Below are 17,348 nucleotides of genomic sequence, written 5' to 3'. Positions count from 1 at the left end.
CTGTGAAAAGAATGTCAAAATTAAGCATTTGAGTGTTTCAGAAATGAAACACTACAGTCATAACAATTTGACATTTACAACAATCCTTCACCTTTCATTTACTTATTTTTTTCTAGAACTTCTTGCCAGATTTGGCCCAAGAATATCGCATTTTGCTTCTTCCCTCCTCTCCTCATCCCATAACCTACCCTACATTATGGTGGGCAAACAAGCACATCAACTGGTAGATGATAACTGGAAAGTCCTACTGAATTGGGCATCTTCAATGAAAGAATGAATGGGCAAAAGAAAATTAGCTGACCCTGCTGAGGTGTGGTAGAACCCTACCAAGAGAGTTCTGGCTATAGATGGCAGAAAGGCTGCAAAATCTCATGCGGCAACAGAGATATGCTGAATTGGTCCAGCACCCTCTGACGTGAGATCTTCACATCTCATGCACATTCAAATACAGCTCATCTTTGTGAATTATGCTGCACTCTTTTATTGTAATTAAAGCAAAAAGACTTCATCTGCTAGCTACCACTTTTAGGAATGCTGTCTTCCAGACAGGCCAAAGAAAGAACACATGACAGCTGGAAGAGCTTGGAGAAACCAAAGTGCTTTATCTCACAGAAGAAAATACAAATGAGCAATTTGAGCACCATCAAACCTGCAGTGTGTGTAAGAAAGAGATGTAGGATGAAATCCCCTGTTAGACCTTGAGATCCCTGGAATTAGGCCACTTTAAGAAGAAAAGCGACAGAGTTTAAAGGATTCAGAGAATTTCTTATTTCTTGAGATGGCTCTTTGACCTTTGCAAAGAAAACCACGAAGAACCTGGAGCATAAAGGAACAAGACTTCTGTGTCTTTCCTTTTATTTCCTTCCTTCTCTCAGCTTTCTCCATAGAAACAGGTAATTGCACTTCCCTTTCTTGGAAAGATGCAGTTCTCTCTCAGTTGGAGCTTCATAATACAAGTGCCAGTACTGCTACCCATGGTCTGACAGGAAATCTGAATGGAGAACACAGCTGTATGAGCATTGCCATTATAAAAAACCTAGTTCCACAGTATGTCCTGGAGCAGAAGCCAAAAAGATCCAGGGGCTGGGCTCAACACCAAGCTAAATCAATTAAAGTCCAGCCTAAGTCCACAGAAGTCTAAGACAACTGACCTAACACAGATAGATGACAACTAGCACAGGCTACTACCTCTGTTCAAATACTTCAACATCCATGCAGGCATGAAAAGGTCAGTGGTTTAGGTTTGAATTTTCCTGGAAGCTGAAACCTTGTGTTCTCTAATGGTTCATTTAACCCAGGTAAGGCAAATCCATCAGCTGAGATGTGCTTTTCTGTCAGTCTACCACAAAGACATGCTTGGAAGAAAATCCAGACATCATGGCTACAGATAGGTAACTAGAAATCTCTAGAACTTAAGGTATAGGAAAAGGGCAGAAGATAAGACCATGTATACAGAAACAAAGCTATACCCTGTTTTATATCTACCTGTGTGACAGATCTCATGCACCATCACATTCTCTCAGCAACATACATCCTCCTTCCACCATGCTTCCATATAGTTACACTTATAATTTATAATTTATTTTAATTTATAATACAACATCAACACAAATCCCCTGCTCCAGAAGGGTTTCCACACAAGCTCAGTAAGAAGCATCAGTCCTCAGCCTCCTCACACACCTTACCCTCTAGACCCTTCACCATCAGCATATTGCTCTCCTGTGCCTGAAAAAAACCTCTCTCTCCCCCTCCATCCCTCCTTTATGACAAAGTTCTCTTTATGGAATGAAAGCACAGCTGCACTAATAGCCTAGCAGTACAGCTGACGGATGGCCTTTGCTTCATGCCTGCCACTTGCCCACATGGATACCAGTTGCAGCACAATCCAAAGGAAACATTAAAAGGGAAATGAAAGGGACAAAAAAATTCAGGGGCAAAACCCTCGTTGGGTGCCAGGCAGATGAAATCAACAGCCTAACACTAGTGCTGAACTTGGTTCAGCCCGCTGTTTTGACAAACTAAACAATTAATTAACAACTATCTCCCCACAGATCTCTTCTTGCGGCAGAGTATGTGAGGAACGCACAGATCCCTGTAAGAGCTCTATCGCCACCATTACATGCTGAAGAATAGCATCTAATTAATTATAATGATGGCAAAGATTAGATCCAAATTCCTCTACACAGTGTGTACACAGCCCAAACAGGCAAAATAAATCAGGGAGCCATACCCTAATCCAGCAGCTTCAGAGGATTAAATAGGTGCATTCTAATCACAGGCTCAGAGCTGTCCTACTCGGTATGCACAGTGCTGCTCCCGTATGTGACTGTATCTCTAAGGCACCCTGGGAAAGGTACCTCACTTTAGATGGAAAAACATAATATAGGCCTTTTCCACCTTCAGCCATTTAAGATCTCCTTGCCTTCTTTCTCCCTCCATGTTTCAGTCTACACATCCCAGGCAAACACCAGGGGTAATAATTTATCACCCTTTAAGCCTCTCTTGAGATTTCAGATGGGCAAGACGTTAGTTTTCATTCCTCTGCCAGCACGCTGCTGTGCTCTGCTGCTTAACAGTAGGTGCTCCCATTCAAAGGTGGTAGCATTTCAGACAGCAGGAGGGAATATTTTTTTAATTTTATTATTTTTTTACAGAAGTTCTTGAAGGGAGAGCATTTTCTTTTTCATAACTTCATTAATATGAACTGTATGAGAAAGCTGAGATTCTACTGCTCCTAAAGCGAGTATGTATGTTCTCTATTCATCAAGACAAATTCTTAAATTGCAAAGGAAAATATATATATATATATATATTTCTCAGAATGCAAAAAAGAAAAATAACCAACATCATTTTCACGCAACAAGGGTAAAAATCATTAACTGTGTCACCAATCATTGGGTTAGCTCCAACCCTGGGGTGGTGGAGACTGAATCAATCCTACCACACCTACTGTGAAACTGAGCTCTTATGCTAGCTGAGAATAGAACTGAGTGGTCCAGCCCATGAAAAACACTACAATTTGCAGAATGAAAACCTTAATTAATACATATTTTTTCAAAGAAATAATTAAGAAGAAAACAAACCCACAACTGGAAATACTGACATTTTCCCATTTCTCCAATGCAAACAGTGTCTATTGACATTCCTTAAAACCAAACATTTCATTTCACATTATACTGAATGCTTCGATAGCCCTGTTTTCGCCTGTACTGGAATTGATCTTCCATAATGTCTGGCTGCTCTCTGACTTTCACCCTGCACTGTTCAGCTCATTCAGAGCAGATCTGCCTCATGCTATTGGAAATGTATTTCAGACAAGCAGACCAGTCCACAAAAGAGCTGTATGCACAATGCATTCAAACTACACCTCCCATGAGGCACCACAGCTCCACAGGCAGGTGCCACTTGATGTCAAAGAAATGCACAGCAAAATGCTTTGATTTCTTTCAGCAAGTGCAAATGTTTGAACCATTCCAAGTCAAAACATTCTGTTCAAATTCTAACATTTTAAAGCTGTCAAACATTGCCGTGTTTTGTGATTCTAAAGGAAATGGTGTTTTCCCTTGGAGAATCGATTCCATGGGAAATCTCATGCCTAGGAAGTTGTGGCAGCTGAAAGTCTTGATAGAGGCTCCTCTCCTCTTTTGCACAGGGTGCATCTTCATGGTAGTTGAAAGGGGTAAATTGAAAGAAGCATGAACTAGCATTCATGAACTAGCTTGATCTCACATGCTGTTGATATAAGTAGCAATAAAATTACAAAAAGCCTCTACATATCCATCTGAGATGTACATAAATTGCTAGCCCACATTGGCATTCATGAAGTTCATCGCTACTGACTTTAATTTAGCTGGAGTGGTTACTTTTATCCATCCTGAAATCACGCCTCTGGCTGCAACACAGGCATGTCCTTTACAGGCAGACTCAGTATCTAATAAAAAGACAGAGCATCTAGGAACATCTTAAGCATGAAACAAGATCTTCTAGAGGAAATTTCCTGAGAATAGTTTCCCTATTCCCAATAGTTTAATGCATGGCCTTAAAACAGATTTGGCAGGATACTAAAGTAGGATGAAAAGTGCGCATGGATCCTTATGGCTCTGTAACACACCTGACAAAACTCCATCCACCTCAGGGGGAAAAAAAAAAAAGGAGATAGTTAAAGTAAATCCACATGTTCTTGCGTCTCTTCCCCTCTCTTTTTGTCTTTCTAAGATAAAAAGTGTAATATAACCTTCCATCATTTCATCGAAGCCTCATGCTGTGAACCAGTCAATACTTTTTATTATCATTTATTATCACAAAAGCTGCAACACTCTGTGATCCATCAAGTATGGAGCAAGGTTCCATTCCGCCTGGTGCTGTACACGCACAGAACAACAAGATGGTTCTTGCCTAAAGGAAAAGCTAAATATAAGGCAAGAGAGTGGGTGGCTAGAGACAGATGGGGGAAGAGAGAAGCAATGAGACCATACGCGTCACCGTAACAGGCAGACCTCTGTACACTGGGTGCCAAACATTTGTCTTGCTTTAGTCTAGGGTAGGTTATTTTAGACTTTTTTGGGGGGGAGAGAGGAGTGGAGAATATTTTCTGCAATTTGGATTTGAAGGAAGAACGCGGTTATGCCTTTGCAGACAGAAGGGAGCTGGGAAGAAAGCAAAAGGATGCTCCTCTGCATCCTTTTGGATGGCAAGCATGTGACTGGTAGCAGTGCTGGTTGGGCAAGGAGGCCATGACAGGCCTCGAACTGAAAGCAATGTCAAAAAGTTAGAGAAGGGCTAATGAACTATCTTGAACTTCCAGAGGGCAGACTTTGACCCGTTCAGGACACTTCTTGCAGGGGTCTCTTGGGAGTCGCTCTTTAAGGGTAAAGGGATCCAGGAAACCTGGATGCTCCTCAAGATGGAAATCTTAAAGGCAAAAGAATAGGCTGTCCCTGAATGCTGTAAGGCGAGCCATAGCTGTGTTCAGTTTTGAGCTCCTCACTACAAGAAAGACATCGAGGCCCTGGAACGCATCCAGAGAAGGACAACAAAACTGTTGAGGGGTCTGGAGCACAAGTCTTATGAGGAGTGGCTTGAGGGAGTAGGGATTGTTTAGTCTGGAGAAGAGAAGGCTCAGGGGAGACCTCATTGCACTCTACAACTTCCTGAAGGGAGATAAGAAAGAACTTTTTTCTCTCAGAGAGTGGTCAGGCACTGGAATGGCTGCCCAGGGAGGTGGTGGAGTCACCGTCCATGGCAGTGTTACAGAGGCATCTGGATGAGGAGCTATGAGATATGCTTTAGTGGTTTGCTGTAGCTACAGTAATGGGAGGATGGTTGGACTAGATGATCTTGTAGGTCCTTTCCAACCTTGTGATTCTATGATTCTATGAAGAAGCTGAAGCTGAGTCCCACACAACTCAACTTCACCCTATTTCAGTTTGAAGCTGAAGAGTGAGGAGACTCAGGAAGAAAAATAAATGATGGGTAGAGAAAGTGTAAAGGCAGGACAAGCCTGATATTCCACGCTAGAACCCTGCATGGATGGAAAAATATAGAGGTGGATGAGCAAGCAGTGTGCAGGCAACACAGGAACCAGGTGAACATGGGCACTGTGAGCCCAGAACTTAAGGAGATTAACTTGAAATCAGACTAGCAAGGACCGCAAGAAGACCTGGACCACAGCACTTGAGAGGCACAGGAGGCAAGAGAGTGAGGGAATGAAGGCTGTATACAAGGCATGCTGCAAGAGAAAAAACTGCCCAATGGAAAGAATGAATTGGTTATGGGGTAACGATGGGAAGGGGGCCTGTCTCTGTAAAGGCAGCTCTGAACAGGAAGTTCATCCCGTGTTCTGACATTTTCACCTCTGAATAACGGGCACCAAACAAATCCAAGCCAAAACCTGTGGCATGGAGGAATGCTTTCTGAGATCTGAAATATACTTTAAACAGCAGCTTTCTCAAAGCTTTCTTCTGAAGTGAGCAGAAAACTTTTTCTGTTTGTTTGTTTTTTTTGTGGGTTTTTTTTTTAGTCTTTGTGAGAAAACACTGCAACCAGAGAAGGATCTCTGAAACACCAGGCCTGACCAAGCGTGGGGCAGAATCTGCTCATTCTAATTATCTGCCAGCCTAATCATAAAAACATCACGGTGCACGCTCCATATGTCATTTTTATTGAATTCATTCAGGAGTTTCTCGATTAATCTTTTATTATTCCTTTTCAAATCCCAAGGTTCCCATAACAGGAGCTGATCAGCTAAAGCAATTCTTGCACAGACTGGAAACGCTGAGAATTATCTTGGCTCTCGCATCCTTCTGTCACGTCACCAGAATTCCCTCTGGCCTCTTCTTCAAGTGCCTCCTGCCTGAAGAAGACCCTGGGTTCCCAGTGCCTCTTAGCCCCTTGGCTCTCATCCATCCAGCCAGGAGAATCTGACCTATGCCAGTGCTTACTTACAGTCCTAACTGAATCCCATCTGAAGAAAGAGAAACAAACACTTTGGCACTGAAATGGTGCCCAGCAACAGGATAAGGGGCAATGGGCACAAACTGTAACATAGGAAGTTCTATAAAAACATGAGGAAGAACTTCTTTACTGTGAAGATGAGAAAGCAATGGCACAGGCTGCTCAGAGAGGCTGACAAGTCTCCCTCTATGGAGATATTGGTACTTGTATCAAACTCAGAACAAATGGCACCACGTGGATCCATAGCAAGAACAACAACAAAAAAATGGACACTTACTTAGCCTAATACCTCTTCGCTGCCACACATTCTCCCTAAAGCTTAAACCTTCCACACATCTAGCAGTGGCATCTCTACCTGCATATTTTTGTACCACATCTCTACTTATCTCCATGTTAGTCTATGCTGCCACTTGCTATAGACCTCTCGTCCTCACCAGCAAAAGCCACATCATCTATTCCAGTTCAATAGAAGAGGTATCAAAGGGGCGTTACATCCCACTTCGAGACACCTGTGCCATTCCCTTCAACTAAGCAGAATGAGCCCTAGAGGTACTGAGAGCTTCCCTGAGCAGTAGTATTGCTGTGGAAAAAAATTAGTACTGGGAGAATAGTAACTAACTATTTATTACCTCTGGGGTGGGGTATTCCTGTCACAGTAACTTGTTTGGCATCTTCATCACCACCTCATTAAAGCTTTAGCTCATTAATTAAATATTTAATACATTAAATGAGGTTCCTTCTGTACTGAGGAGCTGAGATCTTGTTGCTGGCGTGTGTGACGCTGTGTATCCTCCTGGGAGGCTCCAATTTGCCATACTAATTGCACAGAGCCTATTCAAAAAGCCCTGCACTGAATCTTTGGCTGCTGAACAAACTGTACAGTCCATCTCACCAGCAGAGGAGCCTAAGCTGGCAAAAGGCACAGAACAGCAACATACTCTTCTCTGTGCACCCTGGCAGTCAGAGGAGCTCACCCATTTGACAGGACTCTGTGCAAAACAGCAATATCCAAACAGAAAATAACCTCTAGTCCTCATCTACACTGGTGTGCAGGGTGAGATGCAGCAGCCTCCAGCTTTACTGAATTAAGGATGAGCCCTGCTAATTAGGGCTGTAAGGTAGGAACCAGTAAAGCTTGCTATTAGCATTTTAAAAGGTCCCACTACAACCCCAAGCATTTTTGTTCCCTTGGTTATGCTGCAGCTGTACTGGCAGTTGACTGAGTGCAGCAAAGATGGACAGAAGCCTCTGCCAATAGAAGAGGTCCACAAAGGGAAGGGCAAAAATCGAAACGAGGAAAGGAATCTCCAAAAGCAGATGGGCTGCTGGTGGAAAGGAAACAGAGACCAGCTGTAAAAACTGAATTGCTGCCCTGCTCTGCCCTCATATACACTTGCTTGCCCCTAGCCTGCTGTTTACTTCCACCTCTGTGGTTACAGTGAGAAATCAGCTGCTCGTGTGCCTGAAATGTGATCGAGTGAGTTGACATCTCTGGCAGGAGAGCAGAAAAGCTAATTATTTCTGTAAACTTTTGTTCAGCCCCTTCCCTTAGGTGTCTCACACACACTCATCCCTGATCACATCAATAAGGAAAAATTAAGACCCTTCCTTCTATTGATATCTACGTAAAGCCAAAGATCCAAGTTCCCCATGGCCTAAACATGGTTTACCTCATAGATCCATTTCCTACATCGAATGAGGGACATATGATTTCTATACCATTTGGATAGGAAGAACAGGTAAGGAACATAGGGGAAAAAAAGATAGAGAGATATATAAAGGTCATTGAGCTTAAGTTTGGAGGTAGGAGGGCTTGCCTGCAAGATGAAAATGGGTTTTAAGGCTTTTCTCTGGAAAGCTGAAGGAGATGGAGGAGGAACGGCAGTGAGGACATCTATGCTGGGGCAGGCAACTCTTCCTGGCTTCCTTCTGCTCTGATACATTTTTCATTTATATTTTATTCTTCTTTTCAAAGTTGTAATAAGAAAAGGAAAGGAAGATCTGTAATAATTGAAAGAAAAAGCTGAGAAATTGGGAGAACATTAAAAACTACTGGAGCGTTTGGAGAAAGACAGAAGTGACTGTCCTTTGAGAATGGGAAGACACTGAGTGGAACGCCCATCTGAGAGACTGCACAGGAGTCTGCTGAGGGCTTCTCTCCCCCAGGGTTGAATATAAGTGGAGTGCTGGCTTCTTCCTGGACACCAGAATTGAAGCAAAGTGGTTGGGCACTGGGTAGGAAGCACAGCAATGGATACAGTGGGTGAAGAAATTCTTCCACAGCTAATAAAATGCTTCCGTGGGGTTAAGCATCCTGTAGTACTTAATAAATAATATTTAGCATGCTGACTGTATACAACACTTCAAGGGTTGTTCAGTCATGGGTATGGAACACTAGTTACAAACATAGGAACTAAATCACTCATCAGCAAAGGCCTCCACCAACATCATACTGCTAATCAGTTATGAAATCAGGAATCCAATGCAAGTCTGCTGACAGCTGATCTGCTCTGTGTATGGGAATGTGGAATGGAAGAGATCAATTTTCTTCACAAAGAACACTTTTCTGTTAATTGTTCTGAAGAACAGCTGTGATGTTGCAAATCTTTCTCAAGAAAATCCTTGGTGTAGTAGAACACAACTACATAAGCACGTATAGGCCCAATCTGTGTGTCACGGACATGAATAGCAAGGTCATCCATAGTGGACTTAGGAGCAATGTCGGAGTGTCTAGAATCACAGAATGACATGTGCCTGAAAGCAGTGTCAAAATACCCCACTTACATGGAAATGACTGTGTACCTAGATTTCTATTTGTCAGAGCCACCGTGATACATACTGTCCAAAGCCATGGCTTAGTGAGGAAAGGGAGCAAGGGTTTGCCAAAAACACACACATATTTATATTTTTCCCTAGTAGCTGTATATAAAAAAAGAAATAGATAAGGTTTACAGTTGTTACCGCTTTGGATTGACACATTCTATTTGCCTGGATCTAATATTTTTCATGCCCTTGCTGCTGATACTGTTGCTATGCACTAAAGATGTAATAAGTTTGGTAAATCCCAGACGACTCTTAAACAAATGCAAGCTCTAGGTTATAAGCATTTCTTTCTCAGTCTCTTTTTGGGGGGCATCAGGGAAGCAGAAATGGAGTTTCCTTTGCTCCAGCTTATTTTTCCTGTAATGCTGAGTATCTCGATAGACACTCATCATCTGCTTTTTATAGTCCAATTCACAATTCCATCTTCCCCCCTTTCCCCCTCTCCCCCCCCCACCTAAGATTCTTCTTTTTAAAGCTATTTTCTCATAAAGGCAAAGTTTTCTCAAGGCATAACCCAATGAAGTGACACTAATAGAGAGTTTAGTTGTACAAGATTTTAAACCCATTAGATACCCAGCTCAAAACTCTTAGCTGGGGCGAAAAGCAATGTAGTCGGTGTCTGAACTGAAATGACAGCCATGATACTTTCCTATCAACAGTCCACGTTCTAGCAATTTATTGTGTTTGGATGCAATTGCTGGCAATGACTTAACTGCCAGCATGGACACGACAAATCACTTTCAGCACTATGTCAACTCTGTGTGATTAAATCGTGGATCTTAGATAGCCCAGCCTCATGGGATTGGCAAATAAGGACAGACAAAGCCCTGCAGAGAAGGATTTGGGGGTTCAGGTGGATGAAAAGCTTGACATGAGCCAACAGTGTGTGTCTGCAGCCCAGAAGGCCAACATCCTGTTCAGCATGAAAAGAGGGGTGGCAGCAGCATGAGGGAGGTGATTGTCCCCCCTTTGCTCTGCTCCTGTAAAGCTCCATCTGGAGCACTGCATCCAGGCCAGAGGCCCCCAGCACAAGAAAGATGTGGAGCTGTTGGAGTGGGTGCAGAGGAAGAACATGAGGATGATCAAAAGGCTGGAACATCTCTCCTACAAAAGCAGGCTAAGGGAGCTGGGCTTGTTCAGGTTGGAGAAGAATCATTGCATCCTTCAGTACTTAAAAGGAACTTATAAACAAGAGTGAGTCCAACGATTTACATGGTCTGACAGCAACAAGACAAGGGGGAATCATTTGAAACTAAAAGATGGGAGATTTAGATTAGAAGTCATGGAAAACTTCTCAGTGGTGAGGCACTGGCACAGGCTGCCTGGAGAAGCGGTGGGTGCCCCATTCCTGGAGATGTTCAAGGCCAGATTGAATGGGGCCCTGAGCAGCCTGATCTAGTCATTAGCAATCCTGCCTATGGCAAGGGGGTTGGAACTGAATGGTCTTAAGGTCCCCTCCAACCTAAGCCATTCTATGATTCTAACTTTTATTGTTTAAATAATTCCATTCTCAAAGGATAGCAGCAGAAGCACAGTCTCAGGGAGAGAGTGCAGAATTGCCTAGATTCCTGCATCAAATCTGCCTTTAGTAGTAAGTATAGTGAAGTTACTCAAAGATTCTACTGTTTGCAGGACTTGCAGAGCTGCCTGTTACCAAAGCCACAGGAGAAAATTCCACATTCTCAGGCCTGCCAGTAAAATGTCTTATGTGATCATTCCCTAATGAACAAGAGTTGAAACAGAGCAGATTAAAGTTGAGTGGGATCATTTTGATGGGCACTGCTTTGGCGAACTGCTCATACTCATGTCTGTGTGGCATATCTGGCTGAAAGGGTAAGCAACCCCTTTCATGGCTCCAGATGGATCCAGAAAAGGACATCCGTGCTGAATCAGACTAGGACTAATCTTCTTATTTCTAAAAAGAATCAGGAGCATCCTTTCAGCTTAATCCTTTCATTTTTCTAGTTCCTTTCTCCCAGTAAATGCTGCTGCCAGTCTTCTGAGGAATGGTGACACGCTCCTTCAACACAAGGGCAGGCTTACAGGAAAAGTCTCCAGATAAACTACTACTGCAGTGCTGAAAGGAAAAGAAACTACATGGGGAAATCCCACGCTGTCTTATCCTACAGAACTTATCGGGTTCCATTCAGTTATTTAAATATAGTCATCAAGACCCATGCAGCATAGGGTTGGAGCATGATGATCCTTGAGGTCCCTTCCAATCCAAGCCATTCTATGATTCTATGAGAACACCAAGCTACTGTTCTAGAAAGTCCTATGGGTCTTCAGTAGTTCACCAGCCTCACACAGCTGTTTCAGATACTCTAGAACATCTTTAGCAGGAACAGGCTCCTGAACTTATACAGCTGAGCTGGCTCATTAGCCCAGCAATTCCAAATGTTTCTGTGACAGTGGTTATAGACAGAGACAAAAGGTGCTGAACTCAACAAATGCATTTGAAAATGTCAATACCTTAGGAACTTAGGGCTGCATCAAAAGGCCAAAAGATGCAGATAGATACATGCAGACATTTTCAAAAGTAGTCTGTAGCCAAGAATCAGGATTCCAACTTATAATGAAAGCAGCACCAAGACACTTGCAAGCATTCTGTTAGATACCCCAGGTGTTCTGCTCCTCACACCAAGCAGTAACACACAGCTCTGGCAGAGAAACAGTTTATGGCTCCCCAGGCCTAGCTCAAGTACAGTCAAACAGAGGAGACAAGGGCACACAGCTGTATCTTCTGCTAGGCAAACTGGGCAAGGATAGAGTGGCAGCATTGCCACTTATATTTTGCAAACATATTTCTTAAGCTTTTTCCCAGCTGTGGGGTTATAATTTTTAATCCAATTCTCAAGAAAGAAGAATCAACCTTAATTTAACTTCTCCTCGGTCCCAAATCACAATGACTTACCTATGCTCTCTTCATGTGTCTAGTTACACCTACCAGAGACTGCGAATGAGGAGAACAGTGATGTGTCAATGAATCTTACAAATCTTCCTTCACAACAGCAATACCAAATGACAAATGCACTTAGGAAGTCCAATTAGCAGGGGAGCCACAGGTTGCAATTTGTTCATAAGCACCTCTCACTGAATGTTAGCAAATACACATGTGAAATTAAAGTTTGTTCAAGAGCAGATAAACAAGCCGCATTGATTAGCCAGTCATCTGTTAAAAGTTTGTTTGCCTCTCCCAAATTAGTCAAACGGGGGGGACAGATAGACAAGCAGATAGGCTGACAGACAAACAGACTGGATTGTTCCTGCAAACCCAAAGTTTCCGTTTTCAGGGAGGCAGTTTGGATGAAATCAATAAACCAATTTCTGGAAGCTGGAGTGCTGCTAGTAATTAGAAAAAGGCCTATGCAGTCGCCCCATGCTCAGCTGTGAGATCTCCCTTCATGGGTTTCAATGAGAGTGAAATTGAGTGACTTCAATAATTTCATGCCGGGTTATGGGAGGGAGGTGAGGAAGGGTGAGTTCCCAACCATCTAATAGGTCTCTAACAGCTCGATAATTGGCCCATCCCGTGGGTTATTAAGGATGAAAATAACTAATTTCCGCTTATCTTACAGACTAATCAGATCACCTCACCCCTATCATTTTCTCCTCTATTTAAAGCGACAGTCTCTTTCTTTCCAGCATCAAAAGCTAGCAGGATGTAATCATTTAAGTTAGTAAAGAAGCTAGTTCCAGCCAGGCCGGAGTTGGTGCATATAAGACACCAGCTCTTCGATTGGTTGCTCTGTAATGAACCTTTTAACTTCTGATTTCTGCTGCAGTGCTCCAGCCTCCTCGTTTGCAGCATATGAATTCTGCTCCACATGCTGTGTATTGCATGCTGCAAAGAAGGAGGCACAAGCTCAGATTTGAACCCAAATCTGGCTGTCATAGTGCTTGGGAATCCTCTCTGCACTTGAATTTTCCTAACCACCCTGGAGGGTGCCCTGGAACAGTTCAGCCTCAGGAGGTTTAAGCATGGGGTGGGTCATGCCACTAATGAAGAGGAAAGAAAGACTTTTCTTGAGTAGAAGAGAGCTTATCAGAGAGAAGAAGCAGCTAGCTGCCAGAGCTCCCAGCATGCTCGCTGTTCTGAGTACCAAGCATGGTCTTCTAAAAGCCTGAAAAGAGCAGAATATGGTTCAGGAAGAAAACTCCAGCACAGCTGTTTCATTCCCTCAAGTCTCTGTCAGGAGATCAAGTCTGTGGAATAGAGACTGAGACCTCAGCAGTAACCTTGGTGCTGCAGTTCTTTTGCACTGAGTGATTAGGCACTATTTAGAGATGGAGAATTCCATCCCTGGAGTTGGGTTGGGTCAGCTCACTGGTACAATCCTGATTATCTACACATAATGCCAGCACCAAGCTCTGTGTTGCTGAATGTAACAGAAACTAATGAACAACAGTCTTTTCCCTCCTTTCAGTTCTGCTTCTTTAGTCATTGTGCCCAACACCCCTCATCTGCATGCTTGCTTTCAGTGCAACATTCACAACAGCTTTTCTGCCTTCATTCTATCTCTCCTTTTGCTTCTGTCACCCCAGAAACCTCTTGGCCCTTCTAACTTGTTCCTCACATCCTCAGTTAACCAAAAAAGTACAGCTGTGTGATAGCTGGAAGGAAAGACGCAAGACACAGACAACGACTTTGATCAAACCTCTTCCAAGAAGGACATTACAGTTATGTTATCTCCACGAGATTTCTTTTTCAGGTATATCCTTCATTGCTTCTGCTAGGAAAATAGAATTTCATCCTTTCCATGGAAACAAGCCATCAGTGCACACGGAGCTCTACATACACGCTCACAAGAGGTTAACAAGGCTGTAGGTATGACAAGCCAAAACTTCCTACCCTTCATCTCACCCTCATCAAAACACAGCTATGCTCAGGACATAACAATCCATTCAAAAGCCTTGTCACTGCCTCCCTCCTACAGTATTCTCTTGGAGAAGCTGGCAGCCCATGGCTTGGGCAGGTATGTTGTTTGCCGGGTGAAGAACTGGCTGAAGGGCAAGGCCCAGAGAGTTGTGAATGGAGTTAAATCCAGCTGACAACCGATCACAAGTGGTGTTCCGCAAGGGTCAGTATTGGTACCTGTTTGCTTTCTTCATGGATTATCTGCTTGAGGAGATCGAGTGCACCCTCAATAAATCTGCAGATAGCATCAAGCTGGGAGGAAGCATCAATCTGCCTGAGGGTAGGAAGGCCCTAAAGAGGGATCTGAACAGGATGGGTTGCTGGGCTGAGGTTAATGGGATGAAGTTCAACAATACCAAGTGCCAGGTCCTGCACTTTGGCCACAACAACCCCATGCACTGCTACAGGCTTGGGGCAGAGTGACTGGAAGACTGTGGAAGAAATGGACCTGGGAGAGGTCCTGGTGCGTGTCCAGAGAAGAACAGCAAAGCTAAAGGGTCTGGAGCACAAGCCTTATGAGGAGCAGATGAGGGAACTACAGGAGTCTGAGTCTGGAGAAGAGACTCAAGGGAGACCTTACCACTCTCCGCAACTCCCTGTAAGGAGGCTGTGGTGAGGTGGGGGTCTGCCACTTCTCCCATGTAACAGCATGTTGAACCAAGGGAAGTTCAGTTTGGATATTAAGAAAAATCTTCCCTGAAAGAGTGGAGCTGGTACAGGCTGCCCACAGAGGTGGTTAAGTCACTGACCCTGGAGCTGTTTAATAAATGTTTAGGTCTTGTACTAACAGACATGGTTCAGTGGGGAAATTTTTGTTGTAGGCAGACAGTTGGACTGCATTATCTTGGAGGTCTTTTCCAACCTTGGTGATTCCATGATTCCGTATCCCCAGAGTTTCCCTATTTCTCACCAGATGTACTCTGTTTGTGGCCACCACCTGCAGCCCAGACAGGCTGCCGGCTCATTTTGTTCACGCTGCTCTACAATGCTTGAATTTTCAATCAGGTCTGGAAGTTAATGGCAAACATGCCCATGCAGAGACATCTCCTGCTGTCTTGAACTTCAGGCTGGGCTTCTGTGTGTTTACCAACACCCTCAGACAGCTATCAACACAGATGATGGAATGCAAGTCACTCATAAGCCCATGACTAAAAGCTAGATTTGGCTTTGCCAAAGCTGTGGTACCCATGACAGCATGTAAGAACATTTGTGAGTGCCCTCTGGGCAATTGCCTCAGGGATGCAGGGAGCCAAAACTACAGGGTTATGGAGCTGTCACCATCCGAATGAAGGAAAAACGTTTGAATGAGATTTTAAGCTTCTCATGTGAAACGGATGGGAAAAGTACACCTCAAAACCACAGCTCAGAGAGGAAAGCTTTCCTGCTCCTGCCAAGGGCTCCCAGTCTCAGAGGGAGAGGAAAAGCTACTGCTGTTAACCGTTTAATTGCTGGTTGATAACAGGGAAAGCAAAAGCACCATGTCAAGAACTATAGTTTGTATTTCATCTTCTCATCTCACTGCGGCATTTGTAACCCATGGCTTGGGAAAATATTTCCATCTTCATTTCCTTTTGGTTCTGTCCTGCCTGCAGTGTTCACATGAGCTTTAAAGAAGACCACTAGAGGCCAGGGGTTCCCTGGAATAACTGAAGGGTTAGATACTCTAGATACTAAACTTAGCTCCTGCCCGGTGCTTAGCCCCAAGTGAGCAGATCTGTCTCTTGGTTAACTTCCAATTTATCCATTGGATGGATGACCTGATCAGCACTTCCAATGTGAAGACTTGCTTGTGGGTTTTCCACTCAATTTGCTGGGTTACAAGTTCTTTCTATGAGTCCTCTCATTAAGTGAGCAGCAGTTCACTGTTGATTGCTTCCTTTCTATAAGAACTACCTGTCGCCCATTGAGTTTGCAGAGAGAACACAGGGAAAGGAGGATCTGGAGAATGGGAAGGAAACTACACACTGAATGAGCCCTGGAGGAGAAAAGTGCACATTTTTAAGTTGTATTTTGTTTTTGTTGGGTTTATGGTTTTTGTCTTCCTTCTTTTTTACTTTAAGTGCTTTGCCAGACTCCAGGGTGGAGTCAAAAGCAAGATAAGATATGTAGGGAGTCTCACAGCCTTTCAGGTTTCCTTGCAAGTATCTCACACAACACCACTCCTCCATTCGGTAAACACATGAGTATGTGCTTAGAATTATTCCTAATGCCCAGAAAGCTATTTCTAGCTTTTCTAGGAAATCGTGTCGTAGCAAAGAGTCTTCTGTTTATGCATAAGGAAACATGCTGATGCACATGGTTGAATAAAAGCAGATGATGAATTAATGCCTTTATTACTAATGTATGCATGTATGCACACACACATGCAGGATGCATGGCTCTGTCTTGCCTGTCCTGCTACGTTTTCCCATGGGTGTCATCACTGCAGCTGGGCTCACATCCCTTATCCAACACAATGTACCACATTCACTTACAGAATTGATTTGCCCTGAATACCACTTCTCTCACATTTCTAAATCTCTTGGCATAAAACCTGTTATTCCCTTGACGTTAGGCTATTCAATACCTGTCACTTTCCCCCCTCAGAAAAAAAAATGTTCTTCTGAGTGACATTATATGATAAGCAGTTATATACTGAAACTTCTAACCAGATGGAGCCCTTCCATCACTGGAGACAACACAGAGCACGTGGGATAAATGCTCGCTGTCTCATGGTCCCTCTGCTCACTGCCTCGCAGGAGGAGCTGCTTCTTGCCTCGCAGAACCCTGGAGTTTGAACCTGCTCCACAGCTTTGGGAACAGGCTTTCCACATGGATATCTGCCATAGTCCCACTCTTGGAAAGGCTGGTGCTCTCTAAGAGACACTCACAGTCAGACTCAAACCCTCTTGCTTCCAATAAGCAACCCAGGGCATATGCTGCTGTGGTTTCTCTCACTTTTCCTGTTTCTCTATGTTTTCATTGCTACTCTCAGACAGTTAGACTATGGATCAACCTTTTATTTTTCCTAAGAAGAGGATGTCTCTGAGACAGTGCACAGCTGGATTCACATCTTCTGTCCTTTTGCAGCAAGTTATATATCAGGATTCTTTCCCTCCCCTCTCCAACACTCTCACATAGGGGCACAAAACTGCACAAGCTTCAATTTAACCAT

This window comes from Coturnix japonica, chromosome 1, assembly GCF_054131305.1.
Source record: "Coturnix japonica strain WE chromosome 1, WE-NBRP24, whole genome shotgun sequence".
Taxonomy (NCBI): Eukaryota; Metazoa; Chordata; class Aves; order Galliformes; family Phasianidae; genus Coturnix; species Coturnix japonica.
This window is presented reverse-complemented; position numbering follows the sequence as displayed.